Source organism: Zalophus californianus, chromosome 4 (genome assembly GCF_009762305.2).
Source record: "Zalophus californianus isolate mZalCal1 chromosome 4, mZalCal1.pri.v2, whole genome shotgun sequence".
NCBI lineage: Eukaryota > Metazoa > Chordata > Mammalia > Carnivora > Otariidae > Zalophus > Zalophus californianus.
In genome coordinates this window covers 66,083,111-66,105,577 of record NC_045598.1, presented here as the reverse complement: position 1 = coordinate 66,105,577, position 22,467 = coordinate 66,083,111, and positions in this window count along the sequence as shown.

The following is a 22,467-nucleotide window of genomic DNA, read 5'->3' as shown; positions in this document are numbered from 1 at the left end:
ACAGGGTAAAAGAAAACACAGATAATCGGTATCAACTATCTTCACTTTGGTTATGTAGATACAGCTTTAATTTTTCTGACATAAGTGTAATGACAGAATAGTGACTTTACCATTCTCATAAAATTAGTCCCAAGATGAAGAAAAATAAAGGCCACGGTCAAAGTAATGGGTCATATCCAACTTTAATATAAATGATTGAATGTGTCCATTCTGTAGTAGTTTTTATCTCTCTTTATAGTTAGAAAATACATGGAGTATTACAGTGGGGTAGGGAATGGTTTCAATTGTTGAACTAAAAGCTAGGTTTTTACTCTGTGATTCCTCATTTCATCACAATGACATAACACAAAGTTGAGAACATATAATGGGGTGAGAAAAAGAAAGTCTTCCAAATAACCTGGCAGGCATATCTTTCAATTTAATTCAGCTGTCAGCCCAGCAGTTGTGACTGAAGCCATTACGGCAGTTGGGTACCTTAGCTCCTTCCAGACTCTTCCCTCCTTCCTGTCTGCACAGAACAGGTCACCGAATCACTCCACTGACTCTGGGCATTCTGTTTGAGATTTGTAGAGTAAGAGATCTCGATCAGAACGAAGTGGCATGTCACATTTCCCCCCTTTTGATAAGGAGAGGTATTTCATCTTTGTAGCATTGAAAAATCATCTTTTTAATTCAACTACTTTATCAATGTTATTATAAATGAGAGGCAATCTACCTATGCTCATGTCATTCATCATAATGAAAAAATCATCTCATTTATTTTACTTCACAAGGCAGAAAGAAATAAAGCAAAGAAGAGAGAAACAAAGAGGATGGGAAGGTTATAGGGAGAGGGAACAGTATGTCCAAACCCGCCAGCCTCTTTTCTCAAAGTCACACATTGGCTTTACTGTGTCTGGTGGGAGCATTGCCATGATGCCCCGTGGGGAAGCTCTGCTTATTCATACGTGTGCAATAAACGTGCCCAAGGAGAGAAGAAAGCCAACACTGAGGCTTGAGTGTGAAAAGATATTTTTTTTAAAGAGGGTAAAGTCACAACTCTCATACAGTTATAAAAATGATCACATATTAAAGATTTTATATCACTCATTAATGAAGAAACCAGTGAGGTGTTACCACCCATTCAAAGGGGAATCCAAGGACAGATACTTTTATATGTAGAAATAGTGAAACGAGTGTAGGAATGGGGGCAAAACTGTTATTTCCTGGGCTCAGAAGAGGTTCTTCCTCCACCAGTGGGATTAATTTGCACTTCTATAGACAAGAATTATTTTGCAGTGCGCCCAGTTATCTACAACTTTCAGAGCTATAAAACAGCTACCGAGTAATTAGGATCAGGTAACCAGAAGGGTGTGCTGCAGACAATGCACACATCAGTCCCTGCTTGGATTAAAGGTCTGTGTGACTTCTCCACCTTCAGCATGACTTGCCCCTTTCTTGGTTCTTCTAATACCTCATGCATACAAGCACCACCAGTAACCTGCTCACGGACAGCTATTAACCAGCGTCTCAAGATTATCTGGGGCCCAACCAACATACGAATAGCCATTTTAATATACAATTTTGAGATGTAAAATATTTATAAACAAAAAACATACATTTATTTTATTCTCATTTTAGGTAATAGAAGAGACAGTTTTGGACAGAAGGCCCTAACCTGCATTTCTCAATTCCTAACACATTAAACTTCAGGTGTATGAGATTTGGGGAGTATCTCCTTTTATACGTGAGAACACAGAAGCTTGGAAAGGTTACGAAAGAGACCTAAGTCACACGTTATTTGGTAGTAAACCCAGTTCTCTCGACTCCAGAAATTAGTTTTCCATTTCTCTGAATGAGAGGCATGCACGAGCCCTGTTTGACATTCCACACAAGAGCTGGGCTATGGCAGTTTATCACCACGAATGTGATCCAGGAGTGAACAAATATTCATCTTGTGCCTCCCTTTGACTGGAAGTTTCCTCAAGGAGGTGAAGTCAGGCACAGACCAGGAGAGAGAAATGATTACTTCATTCTCCATGAAATGCTGATTCAGGACTCTTGCCAGTATTACTTAAAATAAGTCATGCAAAGCACTTAATACAGTGCTTGGCACACAGTGAGCACCAAATGTTAGTTAATGTAGTGAAAACAATAAGTATTACTAGTATTAAAAAATAAAATAAGAAGGAATCGTATGTTGAAATATTTTTTTCACAGTGCTCTCAATTTTTATGACTTGTGTGTGCCACCTTCAGGATACAAGGAGGGTTGTAGTCTACACAACATCTTAGCTTTGTTCTCACTCAGTAATGTTCATATCTTATACTCTATGGTTTACTTACATGTTTCTTACAGATGGAAGTTTGTGGGTTGGTTGGTTTCACGCAAAGGAGGCCTGTGGATATCCCTGGAAATATGTCAGTGTTCCACGGAGAGGTTATGAAAGTCAGCCAGAAGTCAGATGTTCCCAATGCCATCCTGCTCTACTACCTGGTGGATATGTTCTTCTTTCAGTCACCTTATCAGGCCATGGACCAAGAGCAATAACTGGGACGCACACACCGGCAGTGGCCATTGTGTGATTCAAACACAAATTCAGATCATCCATTCTGCCAGAGAATGCCTCTTCTGTTTGCTATAAATGCTATTGAACTTTGCCTTCTTAAAAGAGAACTATGAGCTGCCAGAGGCACAATCCATCTGTAGCATCCAGCAGGAAAAAAAAAAAAAAAGGAAGATATATATGCCTATTTTTAACTTGTTATAATTAGTACCCCAATGACCAGAGCTATTGAAGTCAGTTGGTCCAGATTTTTCTACTGAGCCTACAAAATAGGCTTTTATCCAAAAAGGCGATTTTTATATTACTATGAAAATGAATGGGAAGAAAATAAAAGTAACTTTTCAAATATATATATTTTTGTGGAGCAAATGTAAAAGAATAAAGTAACTTGTTTTGTTGTTAGGTTCTCCCATTCCTTTTTTTTTTCTTAATAAAATGCTTCCAGATTTTGCAGTCATGCCGAAATCGGGTCCACTGAAACCATTTCAGCTCCATAGTAAATAGTAGATAATTTTGTTAGTTCTTCAGGCTGAGAGTATCATTTTTTCCAGGCCTCTCTATCTCCATAAATTGAAATTCATTTCATTCGGATAGAACAATTATTCTTGAACTGAATAAATTCCTGACATTCATTTTTCTTAATGTCTTTAATATTTACCACACAATGACACTGTATTAGACACGATACAATATGCAGAATATATTCTCATTAATCCTAAGAGATTTACAGCTTAAAAGTAAAGACATAAATAAATCTCTTCTTATTTGGTGTTTTTTCCCGAGATACCAAGGAAAAATTTGCAGGGTGAGCTACATTTAGAGACTAAAGGAAATGGTTTAAAAGGAGAGAACAGAAAAACACTCAGGGAGGGCAGGGATTTTCTCAACATAAACATGATCTCATTCATTTAAGGACAGATTAGCTTCAGTAAATAAGATGAGGAAAATAGTTTGTGAGATACAAGCAAAAGAAACATGGTTTCTTTTTTTTTCTGGTTTTGAAACTTTGATGTTCTTTATTTGGGGGTCACTCTATCATCTTCAAAGAGATAATTTTTTTTATTTTTTTAATTTAATTTTATTATGTTATGTTAGTCAGCATACAGTACATCATTAGTTTTTAATGTAGTGTTCCATGATTCATTGTTTGCGTATAACACCCAGTGCTCCATGCAATACGTGCCCTCCTTAATACCCATCACCAGGCTAACACATCCCCCCATGCCCCTCCCCTCTAGAACCCTCTGTTTCTTGGAGCCCATAGTCTCTCATGGTTTGTCTCCCCCTCCAATTTCCCCCCTTCATTTTTCCCTTCCTTCTCCTAGTGTCCTCCATGCTTTTCCTTAAGTTCCACAAATAAGTGAAACCATACGATAATTGACTTTTTCTGCTTGACTTATTTCACTTAGCATAATATCCTCCAGGCCCATCCATGTTGATGCAAAAGTTGGGTATTCATCCTTTCTGATGTCTGAGTAATATTCCATTGTATATATGGACCACATCTTCTTTATCCATTCATCTGTTGAAGGGCTTCTCAGCTCTTTCCAGAGTTTGGCTATTGTGGACATTGCTGCTATGAACATTGGGGTGCATATGGCCCTTCTTTTCACTACATCTGTGTCTTTGGGGTAAATACCCAGTAGTGCAATTGCTAGGTCATAGGGTAGCTCTATTTTTAATTTTTTGAAAAACGTTCACACTGTTTTCCAAAGTGGCTGTAACCAAATTGCATTCCCACCAGAGGTGTAAGAGGGTTCCCCTTTCTCCACAACCTCTCCAACATTTATTGTTTCTTGCCTTGTCAATTTGGTTTCTTACCACTGAGTGCATCCGGAAGACCCTGCAGTTTTGTTCCAATACCACACCCCCCACCATTGTAGGACTGGTTGGTGATGAGAAGAGAGAGAAAGCTGTAAAAGGAAGACAATCTTGTGCAACCAACAGAAAGTCTAAGAATGGAAATCAAAAGCCAGCTATTGGAGTAGCAATAATTCTTAAAAAAAAACAAAGATGATTTGGGAAGAAAAATAATTATTCAGGGTTATACATTGTCATTGGACCACGAACAATAAAAGCTCTTTAATTTAATTCAACTTAAATATACTATGTTCTAAGAAACATAGACAAACATAATGCTTTATTCAATCATCCTATGTGCCTCTACTATCTACTCAAAACAGAAACCAATTTTATTTTTTCCTTAAGGTGGAAATGGGAGGCATGAAGATAGAACAGATGAGTATACATTTTTGTCATTATGATAAACTTTGTAATTAAATTTAATTAAGGTTAATTAGTCACCAAAGGAGAAAAAGAAAAAAAAATATCCAGACATGTAAAATTTCCTTTAGACATATTTTAGAACCAAAGGGCATATTTTCAATGAAACTAATCTGCTTTATCAAGTTATTGGAAATGTTCTTAATAACTACATTGCATTGGTTGTGAAAATGCCATAAGATATTAAACAAAGCTAACCATCATCTCAAACTACCCCAACACAAGAATTATAAAAGGCACAAAACAAAAAAAAATGATGTTTTAGTTTCTTAAAACAAAAATATTCTTTTGCTGATTTCCTTGATATACAATAAAATAACAGATATCAAGCAATTCATTTTTTAACTTTATTGAGGTATAGTGGCTATGAATGATTGATGATTTATACAATTATGTCTACTGTGTAATCACTGTTTCAATCAATATAGGAATTTCTGCCAGCCCCCAAATTCCCTTACCTGTTTTCAATCCAAATGACTCCTATTTCCCTCTCCACACATTCACTAATCTGATTTCAGTGGTTACAAGTTAGTCTTGTCTGTTTTAGAATTCATACAATAGAATTTACAGTAGGTACTCTTAGGTATCTAGCTACTTTCAGTCAGAATGATTTTGTAATTCTTCCACATTGTTGCATATACTAGTGATTGATATCTTTTTTCATAGCTAAGTAATATTACATATTATGAGTATACTGTAGTTTGTTTATCCATAGATTTGTTGATTGACATGTGTGGGGTTTTTTTTTACATGTCTATAAACATTTGTACAAGTCTTTTGTGGATATATGTTTCTATTTCTCTTGTGTAAATAACTAGGAGTGTAATTTCTTGGTCATATGGTAAATATAGGTTTAACTTTATAAGTTAAAAGCAGCTCTCCAAAGTGCACAATTTTACGATCTCTCCAGCAAGGTATGAGTTCCAGTAATTCTTCAACCCTGCCAAAACTTGATATTGTTTATATTTTTAATTTTAGCCATTTTGGTGGGTGTGTAGGTGGTATTGCATTGTGGTTTTAATTTACTACATATGCTGAGAATCATTTATGTGCTTACTGATCATCCATATAGCTTATTTTATAAAATATATTCTTAATCTTTGACTCATTGTTTATTATATATTTTTGTCTTCTTGTTTTTGAACTTTCAAAGTTCTTTATATATCTGGATAGAAAACTATAAAAAATATATGTACTGAAAATATCTAACAAAACAACTTTCTGTCACTTTCTTAATGATTTTTGTTGAAGACAAAATGTTTAACTTTGATGAAGCTCATCTTATCCATATTTTCTTTTTTGTTACTATTTTCTCTTTATCTCTTTTTTCATTGATTACTGACCTTTGTTAATATCTACCTTCTACTTATCTTGACTTAATTTGCTTTTATTTTCCTAGCTTCCTATATTGGAAACTTAGATTGTTGATACAAGAATCTTCCTTTATTTTAATATAAACATTTAAATTTACAATTATTTTTCTGACATCTACCTATCTTCATCACACAAATTTTGATAGTATGTGTTTCTATTTTCATTTGGGTAAAAAATGTTTTCTAATTTCCCTTGTAATTATTTATAACTGAGTTGTTTCACTTCTAATTACTTAGAGATTTTAGAGATATCTTTTAGTAATTTATTCCAAATTTAATTCCTTTGTGGCTAGAGAATATATTCTATATGATTTCAATCTTTTTAAATTTATCGAAGCCTGCCTCACTTCCGTGAAAGGATATTTTAAGGGGCTTCATCCTCACCAGAATCATCATTAATCTCAATCTTCTCTTTGAATATTCTTTTCACCTTCTTTTTCCAATGAAATCTTATTCTGTAATGTGACATGTCTCTTAGAAGCTTTCTCAAAACATAATCCTGGAGATGGGGCATCTTTCCTCCTTGTTCTATATTGCCGCTGCCCTCACTTAAAAACTTTCTCAGCTTTGAATCTCATTCCAGACCAAGACATCCACTGCCCTCCACATTGTAGCTACCTGTTGATCCTCCATGTACTAGTAACATTCCATAAATGCATTAGTACCTGGTTTGTTGGTAACTCTAACACTGTTCTTTTTTTTTTAAGATTTAATTTTACTTATTTATTTATTTATTTATTTATTTATTTATTTATTTATTATTTATTGACAGAGAGAGAGCACTAGCAGGGGGAGTGGCAGGCAGAGGGAGAGGGAGAAGCAGGCCCCCGTGGAGCAGGGAGCCTGATGTGGGACTCGATCCCAGGATCCTGGGATCATGACCTGAGCTGAAGGCAGACTTTAAATGACTGAGCCCCCCAGACACCCCTTGTCAACACTATTCTTGTTGGTGGTCATTACTGGTGGTCACAATAATCACACAGATTATTTTCTCAATGCCCTAATCCTCTTCTATTCTTAACTTCTCTTCCTCCAGTGAATTGGGTCTCTACTCAAGTGTTCAATGTGGAGACTCGATCCCAGGACCCTAAGATCATGACCTGAGCTGAAGGTAGACACTTAACCGACTGAGCCACGCAGGTGTCCCACACATCCTAGATGTTTTATGTCCCTTCTTATAACACTTTCACCTTTCTGACTTCACTACTCTCCCCATGGCTTTCTTCCTGTTCTTTGAACATATAAAGAATACTCCTGTTCAGTCCCTTGGAATTTATTTTTCACTCTTCCTAGAAAGTTCTTCCCCTAAATATATAGCATGGCTGGGTCCCCCACTGTCTTAGATTTTTAAAAATTAAAAATTTAAAAATTTAAAAAAAATTTTAAAAATTTTAAAAAAATTTTTACCTTCTCTGGAGGGTTGACTCATGATCCCCCCTGTGCTACCAAGATAGTAATGTCCTAATCTCTAGAGCATGTGAATATTTTTCCTTACATGGGAATAGCAACTTTGCAAATATAATTAAGAATCTTGAGATAAGGAGATTATCCTGGATTATCCAGGCAGGTCCAATCTAATCACAAGGGTCCCTATAAAAGGGGGTCATGAATCAGAGTAAGTTTTGGAACATGAGACAATCAGAGCAAGAGGTTGGAGTGGTATGAGGAAGGGGGTACAAGCCAAGAAATGCAGGCAGCTTCTAGAAGCTGAAAATATGAAGAAACCAATTCTCCCATGAAGGCAAAAAAGGAGCACTGTCCTGCCAAGTTGATTTTAGACAGCTGACCTTTAGAACTGTAAGAATAAATTTGTATTGCTTTTCTCCACTAGGTTTGTGCTCGTTTGTTACAGCAACAATAGGAAACAGAAATACCTTCTCACTGAAGTCTTCCTTGACTATCTTGTCTGAAGTTATAATGGCTACTTGTTGGGTTTATTTTTCTTCTTAGCCTTATAATATATGCCTCCTACTATACAACACAGCGTTGATTTTATTTAGTTATGTAGTATATTGTCAGTCTCCTCCTCTGCCATAAAGCAGAGATTGGGGTCTATGTTTTAGTAACTTCCTTTACTGCAATACCTAGAACACGTCAAACACATATTAGATGCTCAATGAGGATTTGCTGAAAATAGTAAGCGTTAAGAATGATTTTAGACTTTTTGTTTCTTTCTAATCAGTGATTTCTATTCTTTCAATGATTGTATGCATGAATCTTCTGTGCTAGCACAATGTACTCTAACAGTAAATGTGTCTGTGTATGTGTGTGTATGTGTATGCACACTATAGTCGCATATTTATATTTAACTGATAATAGCATGATTAATGGGTAGGACCACGTGGTGATTTTAATGCATAATCAATAGGATCCGCATGACTAGACCAAAAATTTTACATTTCATATCTGCTTATTTCTGCCATGGAAATGAGGAGTAAAATTAGTTGTGATGTGTAATTAAAACAAACAATAGAAAATAGACAATGACAAAATTAAGGACAAATGGCATTGTTTTGAATTTTACTTCTTAAATTCTTATATTCTTCGTATATTCCTAAACATGGTGGACAATGTAGTGAAGGAATCTCAATGCCTCTTTCACTTTCTGTATATACTCCCTGCTTTTAGCACATAATTGTAAGTCCCACCTACTGGCTTATAGCCACAAATATACCATAGCTTTTATAGAAGAAAGCATCACCTCTTAAGCATCATAGTAGAATGCCAACATCCTAGATTTTGACCTTAAGTAAACACAAAACTACATCCTCTATTTTTATCTGTATCAGTAGAGCATCAGGTTAGAGGAGCAAAAAAAAAAAAAAAAGTCTTTGAAATAAACGGACACTGTATATAAAAACAGACTGCACTTTAAGTTTTATCTTTCACAAAGAAGACACAAACAAAGTTAACTTGTGCAACTGTGCATTATTTTAGTATAAGGGACTTTTTAAAAAAAAATCCCTGCTTCTGTACTTAATAGAGCTGAATTCTCAATCAGCTTGTTACTTATTCAATATCTGTAGCATATTCAGCCTCATTATGCCATACCACAGGGAGTACATCATTCTGAGGAAGACATGTTCTTAGTGATATTTTTATTTACAGCCTATGATGTAGGAATTGATTGAGGAAAATGTTCTTTTTTATTACAGAATTAGAAACTTTAGCAACTCTTTCCTATTTCTGCCCCCAGGATTGACTTTGCAGTGTAAATTCATATTTAAAATATATCGATAATTCTCAGGAAGGGGGTTTCATCCTATTAATCCTATTAATTGGGATCTCCAAGAGGATTCAGTGGGGTTAAAATTAAAGCTGTTTTGAGTCCTTTCTTTCCAGCATGCAAAAGATAAACACTGTTCCCTTGTCACTGTAATTATACTGAGCAGGTGAGGCATCAGGGTATGGACTGGGAAAAAAATAGGCCATTGCCATAATTCAGTGTTAAGGTATTGATATCACACCAATGGCCAAATAAAACTCCTCTGCTGATAGAAAATTAGTGACACTGGCAGAATCATGCTCAGAGGAGAAAAAAAAAACAAGAAGAATATGCATTTCTCAAGCACTTTATGTAAAAAGTACCTATGTGCTCACTGAAAGAGGCTTATGTGTATTGTCCAATAGGCCATTGGAACCACACACTTAGGCATATTCCCTTAACATACAGCTAGCTCTCCTGACAAGCTACTCTTACTTGAAAAGTGAAAAGTGATATCACAGCCAGCATATATGTATATATAAATGCTTTTTAAGTATTAATAATACTACATATATAAATGTCAACTTTGATCAAGGAACTCAAATCGCATTGCAGACTATGCTTCTTTAAAGAAACTAGCTGCACTATAGAGGTAAGGAAACTGAAAAATAAAGTAAATTAATTACTTATCCAAGGTCAATTTCATAGGTCAGGAATAGAATCAGAACTAGACCCTCTCCATTAGAATAGATAGAATAGATCAACTCTCTCACTTGAAGTTGGCATATTACATTGAAGGTAGCATCATACGAGTATCTAATAAAGACTTTAAGCTATTATAGTAGAGTGGCTTCAGACAAAATTCGAATTGATTGAAAGTTTCCTCTGAAACTTGAATCAAAGCAAACTCCATCTTTTTTTCTGTACCTCTTCTCTTGTAGTGAAGGATCCAAAGATAGCACACAAATGGATGTTTCTCTGATACCTGTGGCTTATCAGTAAGAATAGAAGTAATGGAAATCTCATGAGAAAGCTGCTCTTAAAAGATTTCCAATCCAATTTTTGAACTCAAAGGCTTGAATTAGTATCAGATTAACAGCCAAGTCTTTCAAAGTACATCTTCTAGGATTCAGTTATCAAGAGGATATCAGACACTGGAATTTAGGTTCAATTTTTTGTGGCAAGAAGAGAGAAATAGGCAAATAAGCAGGGTTTTCTTTTCTTGTCTTTTCTTTCTTTCTTTCTTTCTTCTTTCTTTCTTTCTTTCTTTCTTTCTTTCTTTCTTTCTTTCTTTTTCTTTCTTTCTTTCTTTCTTTCTTTTTCTTTCTTCCTGCTTACACTCTCTTTTATATCTTTATATCACTTTTCTTCATGTAATTTATTTTACCATTTACACTTTCATTACCATCTTTTAAAATAATTCCAGATATGCATTTATGTATGCATGTACAACCATGCATATGCAATGCAATGCTTCTTAGTATTCTGCTAAAGCAATGGTTAACTCAACATGTTGCCTTACCTCCCTTCTTATGTGATACTCTATAGCTGCCAATCCCATGAGGAATAGAGTCCAGAAATGTTCAGTTTCAGTATCGTTCAAATGCATTTCAGTAGAGGGAATCTCATTCCACAGTGCCCATGAGACAGTATATCTACCATCCTTTTCCTGTCTCTGACTCTCAGATTCTTCCCATTATAGATATGGTTGGGTCAGCTGCCAAATTCTTTCTTACATTTCTTCTCCCAATTCTAGGTCAGCTAGTAATCATGCAAACATCTATGAGACGGACAAGTGGCAAGGGTGTTTCAGAGATGTATCCATCTCAATCTACCATGGAGAATTTGAAGCAAGAAGAAAAAATATGATTCAGAATTCAGAGTGGAAGCCTTTTGGGAATTCATACATCACAGATGCAACATAGCAGATATTAATTCGAGAAACAGAATTCAGTTGTTTTTTTTTTTAACAGGCCATGGCAGTATTCCATGAATTCCACCCCAACTTACTTTCAGCAATGTATTCATCTGTGTCCTTTTAAAACCTTCGGTTTGAGGATAGTTCTCCTGCTGAGGTCTAGCGTCTGTAGAGGGTTGCACTACCTTGAAGTTTTACACTGTAGCCCTGCGTGCTATGTCAAATTCTAAAGAGGAAAGTGTTTCCCATCTCACCATACAAATGGAGGCAAATGCTAATACGGTGTTATGTTCACACGTTTATTTTTGGAACTAATATTTAATCTGTTTCAATTAAAATCAACCACGTGTTATTTGCCTGCAGATTGCATATATTTGAAAGCTGATGGCCATTATATGGAAAAACATTTGAAAACACATGGGTTTTGTAGAGTGCTGAGTCAAGTGTAATATAAACTGAGGATGGTCCCTGCTGTGTAGTTGCAAATGCTTCTGGTATGGATAAGGCTGCTAATGCCAACATAAAAGGGAAAAAAAAAGGATGCAGAGTGAAGATAACGCATTTCTTTAGCTTATGTTTTTCTTTCTAAGAGAACTTTAATATGCCTCCAAAACCTGATACAGATTCCAAGTTTCCTTATAACATAAGGTCTCACCACAAAAAAAGAAAATGGTCACTTTCCCTGAGAATATCTGGGTTCTTCCAATTGAGAAATGCCATATAGCTTTCTTTGTTCAAAGCACTTGATATAGTTAGTGCTTCCATGTACAAAACTACCTGGCACTTGCTTACTGCTATGAAATGCACAACTTAGAAATTTCAAACCCTGCTGCAAAAATGGAGCTATATTTTTATTTACTCTTAGACAAAAAGCAGGGCTAACCCCTTTCAAAGGACATTTTGTTGACCTGTTATTATATTTCTCTGATTCTCCTGCCTGTATAGTAGGATAGTAACTTCTAAATCAACTGATTCAATAGAGTTGGGGGGAGTATCAAAGGATTCTTATTTGTAAGCTCCCTAGACCAATCTGACTGATAATCAGCTAATTTGAAAAACCTTTGTTTTACTTCAAAGATACTCCACGATGAACAAAACCCTGATTTTTAAATATATAGTCCAATATAGAGGAAGAGTCAACTAGGCACATGTTTATAATTTTATACCCATGTCCCAAAGCACTATGCGTCCTTTTTAGTTCCTGTGAAACTCAGTGTACTTGTCCAGTTGTGACACTGCAGATAAGAATCTGCCTCCTCCTCTCCTAGTCACTTTATTTTCCAGAAACTCTTTCATTGTTTTGCTTTTTCCCTTGGTGTTTTTCTTTCTAAACTCAGTTTATCCCTCTGTTACAATTGTCTCCTCATAGAGAAAGGACTCCAGTTTTCACTCCTCTAGTGAGTTCAGTAGTAGGCCCTCTAAAAGATATGTCCGTATCCTAACCACCAGAACCTGTGAAAAAGGGTCTTTAAAGACACAATTACATTAAGGATCTTGAGATGAGATCCTCCTGGATTACATGAGTCAGTCCTAAGTCCAGTGACAACTGCCCTTATAAGAGACCCAGAGAACGCCATGCAAAGGCAATGACAGAGATTGGAATGGTGTTTTGGGGAACCAAGGAATACCTGAAAACACCAGAAGCTGGAAGAGCAAAGGAAGAAATTTCCCCTAGATCTTTTGAAGGGAGTGTGGCCCGTTGACACCTTCATTTTAGACTTGAGGTCTCCATAAATAGGAGAGAATAAGTTTCCATTGTTTTAAGCCACCAAGTCTGTGGTAATTTGTTATGGCAGCCATAGGAAACTGGTACAGTCCCTTTTCTTCTTTCCCTGACTAGCGCAAAACTCACTTACTTCACGCACGCACACACACATTTTTCTGTTTGTTCCCTCTTTCTTCTTTGTCTTCTCTTCTCATAGTAGGGTGCCATGAAACATAACAGCTTAAGTCATAAGTCAAGGAGTAGAGTTCATAATCCATCTCTATGGAGAAAACAGAAGTTACAAATAAATTTGGGTTCCTTAAGGGCAAGGACCGAATGCTTTCATCTTGGGATTGCTCACTTCTAAGATAAATGTGGGCACAAGGTTGTTGTTTAATAAATATTTTTATTGGCAACTTCCAATGTTAGATAAATTAGACTTCGGTGTTTCCAACACCTGAAGTATTTGAAAATTCTTCAAACTCAAATTCCCCTCAGATTTATCAAGATATTTTCATCTATTTCCTTACTCTCTTCAAATTTAAGCTTGTGTCCTCAAACACCACTCTTCAGATGAGAAAATAAAAATAGCAACAATAAATAATAATAACAGTCTAATGGTGTCATGTCAAAACTTAATATTTTATTTGCATTTTAGGACAAATATATTTGGGGAGTTTCATCTAGGAATGTAATTCCTATTTAACAGATATTATTTGCTTTAAACATATATTCTTCATTCCAAGAAATATATCACAAAGTAATTCTTGGAACATAATAGATTTATGAGCTAGAGGCTGTTCTCTTTTAGTTTTGGTAATCCTAGCACTATGTTTGCATGTTGGATATACTTATCTCTTACTATATCCATGTAATAATGTAAGAAGTAAGGCAGATTTTATTTAAGAGAGCTATTGTGATGAGTGTTCAACAGGGCCGGTAGAGTGCAACAGGTTTTATAATAGGGAAGAGAGATTGGGTTCAACTATGAATACAACATGGAAAAGTAGGAATTCATAACCAAGTAGCAGGATGAGGATGGATAGAAAATTACTAAAAGGAGGAGCGCCTGGGTGGCTCAGTCGGTTAAGCCGCTGCCTTCGGCTCGGGTCATGATCCCGGGGTCCTGGGATCGAGCCCCGCATCAGGCTCCCTGCTCAGCTCATCGGGGAGCCGCTTCTCCCTCTCCCTCTGCCTCTGCCTGCCTCTCTGCCTACTTGTTCGTTATCTCTCTCTCTCAAATGAATGAATAAAATCTTTAAAAAAAAAAAAGAAAATTACTAAAAGGAAACACTGGGGATAAAGGGGATTCTGGCTAAACTGATGTAACAGATTCTTGCTGAAGGCAGGTGGGGGTGACCAGATATCACTGGGGAATGCTGGGGATGGTGAGACTTGATCATCAGAGCTCCAGGTTAATCAGATATCAAAGATGGGAGATTCAGGCTAAACTGACTTAGGAGGATTCTTGCTAACATTGGACAATGTAGAGATGAACATGAAAGACCAAAAATCAAGGCCTAGTTGAGAAGAGAGTTCAGAAGAGCCAGAGTAGAGGTTGCTCAAGGAGAGAATCTTAATCAGAACTTATAACATTAAAAGAGAATCTTCTAGGGGCACCTGGGTGGCTCAGTATAGGGCTCAGGCTTCCTGCTTAGTGGGGAGTCGGCTAGGTGTTATCTCTCGTCTTCCTCTTCCCCTCCCCATCCCATGTACTCTCTATTTCTAAAACTAAATAAATAAATCGAGAGAGAGAGAGAGAGAGAGGGAGAGAATCTTCTAATAATGGTACCATTACCAGCAGCTTCTCATTGGTGATTTTATACTGAAAAAACTTACTCCCTATCTTTTTTCTAATCCAAGATAGTGATATTTCTTTCCTTTATGAAAAATATCAATACTTATTCCTTAGTTCCTCTTTCTTTAGCCTTCACTTTATGATTGCCTCATTTTCTCTCATGATTCCTCATGTTTTCTATTACAAGGTAACAGGCACTTAGGTTTTCCTTGTTAGTCTCCTTCAACACTCTTTGCTTTTCATTAACTTTACTATCTATATTACCCACTTTACTATGGCTTTTGTTTCTTTACAATATTTTGATTTCTAGACCACAGTAGTTGCCTTTTCTCTTTAAAACCTCACATTGTTTAACTTCCTCTTCATGTTGTTTCCTTGGCTCAAATTCTAAAATTCAGTGCTAAAACTTCCTGCTGCTCATATCCCTTTAGTCTTAATGTCTACAGAAGAGTTTTCTTTCTTGCATTTACTAAGAAAGTTTCTTACTAGAGTTCTCTAGCCTGTGGCTTTGTGTACTCTCTGAATACACAGTATGCTGCTAGCATTAAAACCACATTTCTTGGCAATCTCCAGATAAGGGAGAGCTGGGATGCTGGGAAATCCTGGGTGACAGTAATTTCCCAGGTTTGAATAGGGATGGGTTCCTGATCAGGTTATGTACTGAACTAAATTGATTTTCCTTACCTAGAAAATAGTTGATAATACTACACTTACAAAGATCCTGCATGGGGATACATTTAAAAAAAAAAAAAGTGAGGGCACCTGGGTGGCTCAGTCGTTAGGTGTCTGCCTTCGGCTCAGGTCATGATCCCAGGGTCCTGGGATCGAGCCCCACATCGGGGTCCCCGCTCAGCAGGAAGCCTGCTTCTCCCTCTCCCACTCCCCCTGCTTGTGTTCCCTCTCTCGCTGTGTCTCTCTCTCTGTCAAATAAATAAAATTTAAAAAAAAAAAAAGTGAGTATGGAATATATTCAGAGAAAAGAAACAGGATATTCAATATCTTGAGGGTTGATACCAAAGAGAATTTACGAAAGAAATTAGGTAATGAATGGAAGTACAACATGCTGAGTGTTATTGAAATTATTCCTTAGTTTTCATATACTTTTCATGTTGTGTGTCCTTTCTTGTGGCTAGCACAATGAAGTTCACTGAAGAAATGCATTTGGACATTTGGGCATTCTGATTCTCATCCATTCATTCAACAGTATTATTACTTTTGATGTGCTTTGTGCTTGAAATACTATGATGAGCAAAATACAGATAGAAGCAAAACTAGATATTGGTTCTGCTCTCATAGAGCTTAAAATATGACATCAAATCACTACCAAAATAATATAAATTTTCAAGTGTGGTCGGTGTTCCGAATGAAATGTAAATAGTGCTATACGGACCTATACTGGGGAGATTTGACATATTCTGGCATATCAGAGAAGGTTCAGCGGAGATGTCATTAGAGGCAGAGGGGTGCTGTCTGACGAAGCTGAAGCAAGCAGCTGCCAGGCCATTAGAAGCCCCACTAAGTCTGCCATGACTGAATTATCTAATACAAAAGTATAACTCTAGCTGTAATATTGTGATGGGTAACTTTGTGTGTCAAATTGGTGGGGCCACAGGGCCTAGATATGTGGTCAAATATTCTGGATGTTTCTGAGAGGGTGTTTTTGGGTGAGATTGACATTTAAATCAGTGGACTTTGAGTAAAGCAGATTGTCCTCCATAAGATGAGAGGGCCTCATCTAATCAGGTGAAGGCCTAGAGAGAACACACAGGAAGAAATTCTGACAGCAATCTTCAGATTTGAACTGCAGCTCCAGCTCCTCTTTGGGAATGCAGCAAACCAGGCAGATTTCGGACTGGCCAGCTTCTGTAATTTCATGAATCCATTCCCTCCTTCCTTCCTCCTTTCCTTTCTTCTTCCTTCTCTCCTTCCCCCTTCCTTCTCCCTTTCCTTCCCCCCTTTCTTCCCTCCTTCCTCCCTTCTTTCCTTCCTTCCTTCCCTTTTTATATAAAAAGACAACTTAAAAAAAAAAATAAGGACCTGAAGCAGGTACGATTTATTTATATCTATATCTATGTATATGTACATATATATACACATATCCATTCTAGTGGTTCTATTTATCTGGAGAAGCCTAATGCAAATGTGGACATTTATTAGTGGGGCCAAAGGGATGTTGGCTATTATAGCATTCCAGGTGTGCATTCATAGTAGTTTGCCTGAGGGTAGTACACTGGAAGCTGAGAGAGGTGGGTTGAAAATCCAATCAAGAAGCCAAATATGGAGGGCATGGCACTATACTGGATATTGGAGACATGGAAAGTGGCAAAACAGACTCCCAGACCAGAGCTGCATGTCTAAATGCATAGTAGTGCTGTTCAGTGAATGGTGTCACCCAGAAAACCAGTTTGGAAAGGAAAAGTATGATTGTACATTTAGAAATATTGAGTTTGAGATGCTTTCAATAAATCCACAGAAGCTACATTAATGGTTGAATATAGAGACCTAGGTCATAGATGAGAGATATAGATTACACATAAATTAGAGAATAATACTCTTATAAATGGTAATTGAAGAAATGGACATGGATAAAAACACATGATAATAGAGAGAAGAAGAAAGCTACGACTAAGTCTTGGAAAACTGCAACCTTTAATGGTAGGATATGAAACTGCAAATATATCGAAATTTTAAATAAATCTTAAGGTTCCAAATTTTTTAATCTTAATACAGGATATAGGACTGATGTGTATGGACCTCTTTGCAAAGTGCCATTGCTACAAGAAAGGATTGATATAACTTCTGGTTTGGCTCTCCTTGCTTCATCATTCAAGGGAGAATTTCATTGTTTGCATTTTTTTAAAATTTCTCATGAATCAGAAAATCAGGACAGAATGTTGTGTAATTATCATAATAGTACCTGCTTCGGGTCCTTATTATTTTTTTTTATGTTGTCTTTGAGTAGTGTTTCCTGGGCATTATGCATAAGCAAGTTAGAAACTTCTTCAAGTTTATCAAGAAGCCAGCTCCCTGTTAATTTTACAGAATGTTTTGGAAGTTATTCCTGCGGTTTCTTTTATCAGTTCTGCAGGAACAAAACCATAACTATTCAACATTCAGGTGAGAACATTAATTTATAAAGTTACCCAGATATATAAATTTTATGAGCATGTAGGTGTCTTGATTATTATCAGATTTATTAAATATTATTGGACTTACTATAATTTTGTGTTGTCTAAATTATACACATATAATGTTATCTGCTCTAATAGCAATACTGATTCATTTACTTATTTTTTCAACAATTATTAGTAAACTAAAATGTTCCAAGTGTTGCATGAGACACTGGCATAAGATTATAATTAAGATACACATTCAGTGCCATAAATGAGTTCACAGTCTGGTGGATATATATAGTGATATGTTTCATACAGTGTGCTGCAATCTATGAGAAAGATGGCCTATAAGAACAAAGAAGAGCAGATAAACGATTCCACCTGAAATGGGACAGAGGCACAAAAAAAAAAAAAAAAAAATTCGGAAAGCGGCAGGAGTCAGGGAAGTTTTAAAGGGTTAGAAAGTATTAACCAGACCAAAAGGGAATGATAGCAAATGCATTCCAGGCAGAAGAAACAGCAGGACGACAAGACTCCGATCACATTTCCTCAACCAAATACGATTTGTGTTATATGGGTCATTTGCCAAATTCCTTGTAAAACAAGCCAGTCCTGTCAGCATTGAAAATCACCTCTTCTACATAATCCCTTTCCTATATGCCACAGATAGCAAGTGTATTCTAAGTTCTTCCACAGTCTCCTGATCTGCAGAGCTGGTCTCACCTGCAAGTTTAGCATTTTTCAGGCCATATTATCTTTTGAAACATCTGAGCCAGCCAGCACAATTAGAAAAGGGTTTACCATTCTCCTGACCCTGGTAAACAGGAGCGTAAATTTCTTTGGCTTTCAGCCTAATGACAGTGTCATCCACTGCACTTTTTTAATCAATTGAAACCACAAATTGAGCCATTTTTCCATCTTTTCCATAGCTTCATCACACACTATAGACGTTACTTTAGCACTTTCTGGAGTGGTCTCATGTACAGATTGGTGAATTTTCTCTTCTTTTTCCTGGATGTACCATATTGTTAATTCATTAACACTTATGCCTGAATAAAGCTTACCCACCACACGTATTTTCCCCCACAAGGCACATTATAGCTTTCTTGTATTTAGGAACACTAGACAGCATGTTGACACTATGTTTAGGAGCCATTTTAAACAGAAAATCACTAATAATAACAACAACAATAATAATAGATGGCACTAAATATACTGCAAAATAAAAATTTATTTACAGTATAAAATCTGAAACAAGAAGGCAGAGCTTTGCTTGTTCAGCCTCAGTGGGGAATATGCGTGGTCAAATGACTCAAAATTTGGCCACTTTACACATGTGTGCAAATGATCTGAAAGCCATCAAGTATTGATTTTGGGGTAACAAATAAAATTTAGTTGGCAGGCATACTCACAAATATGGACTCTGTGAATAATGGGGATTAGCTGTATTTGTTTCTGTATTAAATAAAATAGCATGCATTTTTTGAACCAAGACTGGACTGATACCATTAGAAGTTCTGTAGAAACTAGACATAAGGCTTAATACAGGTCTGTTAACCAAATTCTAGAACTCACACTTAATAAAGAGAGAAAAAAATTATGATATCAAATTATATTTATTCAATTAAGCTAATATTTATCAGTTACCAGGCAATTTAAAATAACGACATGATTTTTTTTGTTGTTTAATAAAATAAATGCACTATCATATACTTTCCTAGCAGAAGCATTGTTGCAATTCACTAAATGTAGAAAAGGCAGCCAATCTCCTAACAAGTATGCACTGACATTTGACAACAGAATATACATGTAAAGTAAACTATAATAAACACATTACACGTATAGTGTGAGAAAATGAATGTGTGGCTACCCATCTGATCCCAACATCTGATGACTAAGAAATGCAGAAGGTTTACCAAAGAATTTTGTTTTTAAATATTGCTTACAAAGTAAGATTGAGGAACAGTAGTTCTGATCCAAAAGGCAGAGGATATAAAATGAAAGCAAATGTACAGAACTACAGTGGAATGAAGCAGAGTGGCTAAAACCAAACGGGTGTTTACTTACTTAGTTGTCAGTTATAAACACGTAACAATGGGCAATAAAACTATGGCTCCAACCTGTGTAAGGCTTCATATAAAATGTCAAATTTCTGGAGAAACTAGGTAGAAGTTAGTGCTATTCAATCTTAAAGAATAAAAATAAAAAAGAGCACCACTGATGTCTGAGGCTTTGCTGAACAAATATGACTTTTTTTAACAGAATATGATATCTAACTTGCCATATCACATATCAGATGAGTGCTTCATTTTACCTTCTAAAATACACAAAGATAAAAGTTAATGAAGTATGTTTTGTGCATAATTATAAGAAACACTGGCATCATTTAAATGACACTGATTGTGAAATAAAGGACTTTTTCCACTTCCTACTGGTAATAGAACCTACATTTTCCAAGATAAACTCTTCAGCATCAGGAGTTTTGACAGCTCTGGAGGGAAAGAAAAAAGCATTTTTATTCTCGATAGAACGTACAACCATAGGTATTAATGCAGTTACAGCTTGAAAGCATTCTTAAGCATTGAAAATGACTCAGTAGGGAAATGGTGTGCGCTTAAGTTTTGATAATGCCACAGTAAAGAACAGAACAAGAAACTTAAATTATATGTGCTTCAGTAAAGTAACAATGTACATTTACTTTGCAGCTCTTGACAGGTGAAGCCATATATGACCCTCAGTTGACATGGACAACTCCCACAACATTGGCTAAATTATAATTTACCTGTTGGAAATTGTGCTGCTAGCCATGGTTAGCAACAGGCAAGAGCCATGTGAAATATTATATGACACAGAGATAAGACTTCCTCCTCTCTTGAAGTCATTTTTACAGAAATTATCGCATTTTTATTCCCTTTGCCTCTCCACTCTTCCTTACTGGAATCTCTATGTTCAGCTCTTTGCCTTGTATAATTTTCACCCCATACTCATCAAAGCCAAAGACTCAAGGAAACAAACAAGAAAATGACAAAAAGTAGGTAGTGCCTTCCCACAAAGTTTTTACAGTTGACGAAAAGAAAAGCGTGAAACTGCATTTTTGTCCAAGAGTCTTGGGAAATGACACTTATTTTCTCCCTGTAAAGGTGGTAATTATGACCTCAATGGTATAGTGGTCACTACTGGTTGTTTACATGAAAATATCTGCGAATTGTTAACATTTGATTCAAACCTGATAGTCTCAGAGAGTTTGAACACCTGCGAATGTAACCAGTTAAGATGCTGGTCTCTAGACTTCTTCCCATCTCCCTTTCTAGCGTCATATAACCACAGGGATGCTTTGAGACCATGGTAGCAGCCATGAAGCTAGGATCAAGGAAGGGACCACATTCTTCCTGTAGCAATGAGAGTCAGCAAGGAGGAGCTGGGGAGAGAACTTGCCCTTCTCTAGGCCAAGATCAAGCATGGGATTCACAGATCTCTGGGAAAATCCTAACACCAAAAAGCAATGAAATCCCCACAGAAAGTGTTACTTGTGCTTCTGGAAGGACCAACCCTGACCATCATCGCAATTTCAGGGTAAGCTACATTAACATCAGTCTCAGCACCACTGGTTAGGTTCTTTCTTAGGAAAGAGCTGTGATTTACACAAAGGAAATCAGGCACCATCAGATTCTGCCCATTCCTCAGCAGAAAGTAATACTCTCCAGTTTGTCGTCAACTGAGCCACAAGGACAGAAATTTTGATGCCTTCCTTCCCAAATTCACCTGCTACTCTTTAGACTTGTATGAATGCTGATGGAATACATAAAGAAGAAAATAAAGTAATGTATCACTTTGGAAGACTGACAGAAGATCAAATGTTGATTTGGAATAGTTGGCAGCAGCTGAAATGGAATTGATTGAAAGTCAGGAAAAAAAACTTGAAAAAAATCGCTAATACACATGGACAAGCAATTAGAGCATAGAATGTATTCTAAGACACATATTATATAATTTTTAAATGTAAAATGTCAATAGAGAAACTGGAAATGGGAAGGATCACTGCCAAGGACAGATCTATTGATCTTGAAGATCAAATAGAAAATGAAATTTCACAACACAGGGCAAGAATAAAAAGGATGGAATCTTCAGGGAAAAGCTAAAAGATAAGATAGACAGCTATCTAGAGATCTAAAACTATAGGAAATAAGAATGCCAGACAAATAAAAAAAGAATAGAATGAAAATTAATAATTAAACAATTAATAGAAAAAAATTCTGAGCTGAATGGTTTGATTCTGCATATGGAAGAGATTCGCAAATTGCTAGGCAGGATTAATAAAAATTTATAAAACCCACATTAAAAAGAGAAAACCTAAGCAGGTTGAAGGCAAGGGGGAAGGAGGATTTATTCATTATGGGAATCAGATTAGCACTAGACTTCTCATCTGAAACATTGGGAGGCCATAAAATGATGGTTAAAGACTACTGAGTAAAACACTATAATCCCATAATCTTGTCAGGTCACAAACTAGTAGAATTAATAAAATAA